We start from the raw sequence: 7,500 nt of genomic DNA, 5'->3' as shown, positions 1-7,500 counted from the left end.
GTGTTTTCTAACGGTGGAGGGATAGGTTATCTGTGATATCCCTGCCTGGGTGTTGTTGTTGTGTATATTCAGCCTCAGCCTCTGGGGATAGCGGGATTCATTTATCCAGTGCTGGTCATTCAGGCCCAGGCCTGAGTGGATGGTCAAGATGAGGCAGAGGTAGCCAGATACAGGATTGTAATGGGAAGGAGTTGGAATGTATTTATACGGTTGTGAATGTGAGGTCTTTTTTTATACAGAGATAAAGATTTCAGCACAGGTCAAGACTGTTGCAAATGATGATCGTGATCAGGGGTGAAGAAATACCATTCAAACGGAACCGTGTGTGTGTGTGTGTGAATGCCTGTTTGAGTTACAGGATCTGGACCTGAAGCAGCCTCTGTTATCGGTCTGCTGTGACAGTTCCAACCAATGGGATTGAGCCTAACCTCCACAGAGACCTTGGGGAACATACTTAGTTCGTCCACAAACTTCCCTCCGTTAACCTCCAATCATTACCTATTAGAAAAGCTTCCTATCAGCGTCAACAGCGAAGCTGTAGAAGTCTGATTGTTTGTAATCAGCTCTCTCATGACACATCTTTAGTTTCCTACAGGGACATTAGTAGAACCTATAAAGAAGGGAACTGAGCTGAACAGAATTCACTGCACACATCAAAAGAAAGAGAAAAAAAACAATAAAGGGGTTGTTGATGGAAGAGTCTGATAGAAAGTGGTGATACGGCCGTGTGATGCTCACAGTCCGACACTGGAGAAGATTCCCATTTAGATACTGCTGGGCCTATTCACTAACACACCTCTCCTCCACTGTCTCTTTTATCATGGCACAGCCCTCACCGCACCGCAGGAGAGTAATAAACGTCACAATGGACACCCGCTCTCGAGGCTGCATTCTCTTTCTCTCCCTCTTTCTCTCTTTTGTTCTAGCTGTTCTCTTCATTCTGGTCACTCACTCTCTCTTCGTTCACTCAGTTCTCTCTGTCTTTCTCTCGCTGTCACTCTTTGTCAATGTCCTTTCTTTTTCTCTCTTTCCCTCTGTTCTGCTTCTCTTTTTCTCTCTTTCCTCTGTTCTGCTTCTCTTTTCTCTCTTTCCTCTCTGTTCTGCTTCTCTTTTTCTCTCTTTCCCTCTGTTCTCTTCTCTTTCTCTCTTTCCCTCTGTTCTGCTTCTCTTTTTCTCTCTTTCCCTCTGTTCTGCTTCTCTTTTTCTCTCTTTCCCCTCTGTTCTGCTTCTCTTTTTCTCTCTTTCCCTCTGTTCTGCTTCTCTTTTCTCTCTTTCCCTCTGTTCTGCTTCTCTTTTTCTCTCTTTCCCTCTGTTCTGCTTCTCTTTTTCTCTCTTTCCCTCTGTTCTGCTTCTCTTTTTCTCTCTTTCCCTCTGTCCATTGCCTTTCTTTCCCTCTGTTCTGCTTCTCTTTTTCTCTCTTTCCCTCTGTTCTGCTTCTCTTTTTCTCTCTTTCCCTCTGTTCTGCTTCTCTTTTTCTCTCTTTCCCTCTGTCCATTGCCTTTCTTTCCCTCTGTTCTGCTTCTCTTTTTCTCTGTGTCTCAGTGTTCACTGTCCACACAGCTATGGGATGAACCTACCAGTGACCAATCAGCTCTTAGGGTCTTCACTTGAGACATTTATCTACAGCATGAAAATATGCCTGCAGCAACAGAAAATGTAAATTATTATAATGAATCTACATTCTTGTAGGGGTTGATACATTTTTCTTTAGGACAGAATGCTTTAGGACAGAAAATATTGTTTTGGACACCTGTACCTGACAAGGCAAATCAAGTATGAACATTCACAGGTAACTTAGCCTAGTGGTTAGAGTGTTGGGCCTGCAACCAGAAGGTTGTTGGATCAAATCCTCTGAGCTGACAAGGTAAACATCTGTCGTTCTAGCCCTGAGCAAGGCTGTTAACCCACTGTTCCCTGGGCGCTGTGGATGTGGATCAAGGCAGCCCCCTCACCTCTCTGATTCACCAGAAGACACACTTCAGTTGAATACATTCAGTTGGACAACTGCCTAGATATCCTCCTTGCCCTCTAAGTTGGATAACAAATGTTTGCCATTGCTAGGAGTTCCACAGTCAAAACTGTATTTTCCAGCCCTACTCCATGAGCATCAAGGACATCCTAATAAAGGCATCTGGGAGCCACAGATACATGTAGATTATGAGAACAAGCAGTATTTTAGAACAAGAGAGCATTATGAGGATTGATACTGATGGCTTGCTTCAATGATGCATTACCATGCTGGTGCTCAATTGTAACGCCATCCTTTCCATTAATGTGATTGGTCATTTAGCCCAATTACCATGCCATATCTATCCTATTTATTTGTGTTTGTTGATCCTAGAACCAACAAACACTGTCTCATCTTGAAAGATAAATGGGCGTGACCTGTATTCATTAAGATAAGTCTGTGTCCACTATCTAGCTCGAATTGCTTTCAATGGCAGTCCATTAGCCAGGCTCATTAGCTCTCCAAAACTCAAGTGTCTTGTCTCAAACAGGTGCCACTCCACACCCTCTCCCCCCTCTACTTCCTGCTTGTCATTACCATTCCGATAGGAGTAAAACAAAATCAGCGTCTTGATTGCCAATGATAAAGCAGGAAGGCTGATGGAGTGAGTCTGCATCTTTACTGGTCCTCTTGACCTGATTACCAGAGGGGGGGCCACAGGGCCGGCCACAGCAGGCCCACTCTGGAAGGCTTCAGTCGTCATTACTGGAGAACAGAAATGAGGCCCTCCAGTGAAAGTGAAAGAAACATGAGCCAGTTCAAAAAGCAGTGAAATTCTATTCATAGAAATTGTGCGCAAAATCTGTTTCTCTTGCATATGATTTGAAATGGTTTGTAAGTACGGTGAATATTATCAGACTGTGTGATTCCTCTCCGTGTTGATATATCCAAATAAAAGGGACGGACAAGGTGTGACTAAAAACATATGAGTGTATATACACTAGAAAGGGAGGGGGTGTATATGCCTTGTGGCAGTGGGTTCTAACCTGGCCCTCTCTTATTCCTCAGATCCCTACGTCAAGATCCACCTGATGCAGTAGGTTCTAACCTGGCCATCTCTTATTTCCACAGATCCCTACGTGGATCCACCTGATGCAGGGTTCTAACCTGGCCCTCTCTTATTTCCTCAGATCCTCTACGTCAAGATCCACCTGATGCAGTAGGTTCTAACCTGGCCCTCTCTTCTTTCCTCAGATCCCTACGTCAAGATCCACCTGATGCAGTGGGTTCTAACCTGGCCATCTCTTCTTTCCTCAGATCCTACATCAAGATCCACCTGATGCAGGGTTCTAACCTGTGGCCCTCTTATTTCCTCAGATCCCTATGTCAAGATCCACCTGATGCAGTAGGTTCTAACCTGGCCCTCTCTTCTTTCCTCAGATCCCTACGTCAAGATCCACCTGATGCAGTAGGTTCTAACCTGGCCCTCTTTCCTCAGATCCCTACGTGAAGATCCACCTGATGCAGTAGGTTCTAACCTGGCCCTCTCTTCTTTCCTCAGATCCCTACGTGAAGATCCACCTGATGCAGTAGGTTCTAACCTGGCCATCTCTTCTCCTCAGATCCCTACGTGAAGATCCACCTGATGCAGTAGGTTCTAACCTGGCCCTCTTCTTTCCTCAGATCCCTACGTCAAGATCCACCTGATGCAGGGTTCTAACCTGGCCCTCTCTTCTTTCCTCAGATCCCTACGTGAAGATCCACCTGATGCAGTGGGTTCTAACCTGGCCCTCTCTTCTTTCCTCAGATCCCTTTGACGTCAAGATCCACCTGATGCAGTAGGTTCTAACCTGGCCCTCTCTTCTTTCCTCAGATCCCTACGTCAAGATCCACCTGATGCAGTGGGTTCTAACCTGGCCTCTCTTCCCTCAGATCCCTACGTCAAGATCCACTTGATGCAGTGGGTTCTAACCTGGCCCTCTCTTCTTTCCTCAGATCCCTATGTGAAGATCCACCTGATGCAGTAGGTTCTAACCTGGCCCTCTCTTTCTTTCTCAGATCCATATGGAAGATCCACCTGATGCAGTGGGTTCTAACCTGGCCCTCTCTTCTTTCCTCAGATCCCTACGTCAAGATCCACCTGATGCAGTGGGTTCTAACCTGGCCCTCTCTTCTTTCCTCAGATCCCTACGTGAAGATCCACCTGATGCAGTAGGTTCTAACCTGGCCCTCTCTTCTTTCCTCAGATCCATACGTGAAGATCCACCTGATGCAGTGGGTTCTAACCTGGCCTCTCTCTATTTCCTCAGATCCATATGGAAGATCCACCTGATGCAGTGGGTTCTAACCTGGTCCTCTCTTCTTTCCCTCAGATCCCTACGGAAGATCCACCTGATGCAGTAGGTTCTAACCTGTGGCCTCTCTTATTTCCTCAGATCCCTACGCCAAGATCCACCTGATGCAGTAGGTTCTAACCTGGCCCTCTCTTCTTTCCTCAGATCCCTACGCCAAGATCCACCTGATGCAGTAGGTTCTAACCTGGCCCTCTCTTCTTCCTCAGATCCCTACGTGAAGATCCACCTGATGCAGTAGGTTCTAATCCCTGGCCCTCTCTTCTTTCCTCAGATCCCTACGCCAAGATCCACCTGAAGTGGGTTCTAACCTGGCCAGATCCTGATGCAGTAGGTTCTAACCTGGCCCTCTCTTCTTTCCCTCAGATCCCCTACGTCAAGATCCACCTGATGCAGTGGGTTCTAACCTGGCCCTCTCTTCTTCCTCAGATCCCTACGTGAAGATCCACCTGATGCAGTAGGTTCTAACCTGGCCCTCTCTTTCCTCAGATCCCTACGAAGATCCACCTGATGCAGTGGGTTTAACCTGGCTCCCTCTCTTCTTCCTCAGATCCCTACGTGAAGATCCCAATTCGATGGGTAGGACTTAGTCTTGGTTCCTCTCTTCTTCTCAGATCCCTACGTCAAGATCCACCTGATGCAGGTTCGTAACTCGGCCTCTCTCTTATTTCCTCAGGATCCTCACGTCAAGATCCACCTGATGCATTAGGTTCTAACCTGGCCCTCTCTTCTTTCCTCAGATCCCTACGTCAAGATCCACCTGATGCAGTAGGTTCTAACCTGGCCCTCTCTTCTTTCCTCAGATCCCTACGTGAAGATCCACCTGATGCAGTAGGTTCTAACCTGGCCCTCTCTTCTTTCCTCAGATCCCTACGTGAAGATCCACCTGATGCAGTAGGTTCTAACCTGGCCCTCTCTTCTTTCCTCAGATCCCTACGTCAAGATCCACCTGATGCAGTAGGTTCTAACCTGGCCCTCTCTTCTTTCCTCAGATCCCTACGTGAAGATCCACCTGATGCAGTAGGTTCTAACCTGGCCCTCTCTTCTTTCCTCAGATCCCTACGTGAAGATCCACCTGATGCAGTAGGTTCTAACCTGGCCCTCTCTTCTTTCCTCAGATCCCTACGTCAAGATCCACCTGATGCAGTAGGTTCTAACCTGGCCCTCTCTTCTTTCCTCAGATCCCTACGTCAAGATCCACCTGATGCAGTAGGTTCTAACCTGGCCCTCTCTTCTTTCCTCAGATCCCTACGTGAAGATCCACCTGATGCAGAACGGGAAGAGGCTGAAGAAGAAGAAGACGACAATCAAGAAGAACACCCTCAACCCTTACTACAACGAGTCCTTCAGCTTTGAAGTGCCATTCGAGCAAATCCAGGTAATGGTGTTGTACATCCCCATGCACATCTTGGGAGTTCTCCATGTTGTTGAAGCTTTAAGACTAGATCTAATTGATCTCAGTCATAAACCACCAAGTCAAGTTTTTTTAAAGAATACTTCAAATAAGACTTAGTGCCAACACCGAGACCAATGACAAGGAGATTGTGTTCAAAGCTTGTGGCTACTAAGAGTGATTTGGTGGCTTGAAATTAGCGTGTGAATGTGTGGTCCTTAGCCTGTACAGGATAATCCGTCTCAGGCTCTATTCATCATGGGCCCGATTCAGACTTAGTAAATGTACGCGTTTCCTATGCGCTTCTCACTAGTCAGTATTCATACTTAATGCAGGTGTGTAATGCATTAGTGTACCTTAATTGGTATTTTATCAGAATATAGGGAACAATGAAAGAAACCATCTACAGTTGAAGTCGGAAGTTTACATACACTTAGATTGGAGTCATTAAAACTAGTTTTTCTTGTTAACATACTATGTTTTGGCAAGTTGGTTCAGGGACATCTACTTTGTGCATGACACAAGTAATTTTCCCAAGAATTGTTAGAACAGACAGATTATTCACTTATAATTCATTGTATCACAATTCCAGTGGGTCAGAAGTTTACATACACAAAGTTACTGTGTTTTGGGCTCTAAGCTTGGAAAATTCCAGAAAATTATGTCATGGCTTTGGTAGCTTCTGATAGACTAATTGACATCATTTGAGTCAATTGGGGTGTACCTGTGGATGTATTTCTAAGGTCTACCTTCAAAGTGACTCTTTGCTTGACATCATGGGAAAATCAAAAGAAATGAGCCAAGACCTCAAAGAAAAATTGTAGACCTCCACAAAGTCTGGTTTATCCTTGGAGAAATTTCCAAACGCCTGAAGGTATCAATGTTCATCTGTACAAACAATAGTATGCAAGTATAAACACCATGGGACCATACAGCCATTATATTGCTCAGGAAGGAGAGGCGTTCTGTCTCCTAGAGATTAACGTACTTTGGTGTGAAAAGTGCAAATCAATCCCAGAACAACAGCAAAGGACCTTGTGAAGATGCTGATTAAAGGCGCAGTCAACTTAGTGTATGTAAACTTCTGACCCACTGGAATTGTGATACAATCTGTCTGTAAACAATTGTTGGAAAAATTACTTGTGCCATGCACAAAGTATATGTCCTAACTGACTTGCCAAAAACTATAGTTTGTTAACAAGAAATTTGTGGAGTGGTTGAAAAACGGGTTTTAATGACCCAATCCTAAATGTATGCAAACGTCCGACTTCAACTATTTGCATATTTGTCTCAGTTTCAGCACCAACTGGTAGATTTAAAAAAATACTCTGATCTTGTAGATTATTTAAGCAAATAATAGCGTTAGGAAAGTATGTATGAATCATATTAAACAGGTTTGGAGTGAGTTTACGCACAAAATATATTGATGAATCAAAAATACATATTGTAAAAGTTGACACATTCAAGTTAAATCCATTTAATTATTTGAAGGTAGAAATAGGTGTACTATAGGGGTTGAACAGTAGCCCTAGAAATCTACCCTGATCCTCACTAATCATGGAACTGTATGACAACGGTCCAGTCATTGGGAACCATGCACCAGGTTCCAGGTTTAAACTGCTATGTGTGGTCTGAGTTCCATAATGATTCAAGTAGGCTACATGTCCCAAATGATTGCACAATGTTAGCCTATTATGATCCACTAATGCTAGCGACCCTTGGGAACAACTACAAGGACATGAGAGAGGAAAGAAAAGTAAACGGAATAGAATGGAATCATTCAAAACGTAGGCAGCAAATTTAAGGAA

The 7,500-nt window shown here is 44.7% G+C and overlaps 1 pseudogene; it reads left to right on the top strand.

Annotated features, from left to right (window-relative positions):
* The window catches only part of LOC127919561 (synaptotagmin-1-like), a 19,640-nt pseudogene extending 13,963 nt beyond the window's left edge, over positions 1-5,677 (top strand).
* Positions 5,678-7,500: the final 1,823 nt, after the last annotated feature.

This window comes from Oncorhynchus keta, unplaced genomic scaffold, assembly GCF_023373465.1.
Source record: "Oncorhynchus keta strain PuntledgeMale-10-30-2019 unplaced genomic scaffold, Oket_V2 Un_contig_17041_pilon_pilon, whole genome shotgun sequence".
In the NCBI taxonomy this organism is placed as follows: domain Eukaryota; kingdom Metazoa; phylum Chordata; class Actinopteri; order Salmoniformes; family Salmonidae; genus Oncorhynchus; species Oncorhynchus keta.
This window is presented reverse-complemented; position numbering and strand designations above follow the sequence as displayed.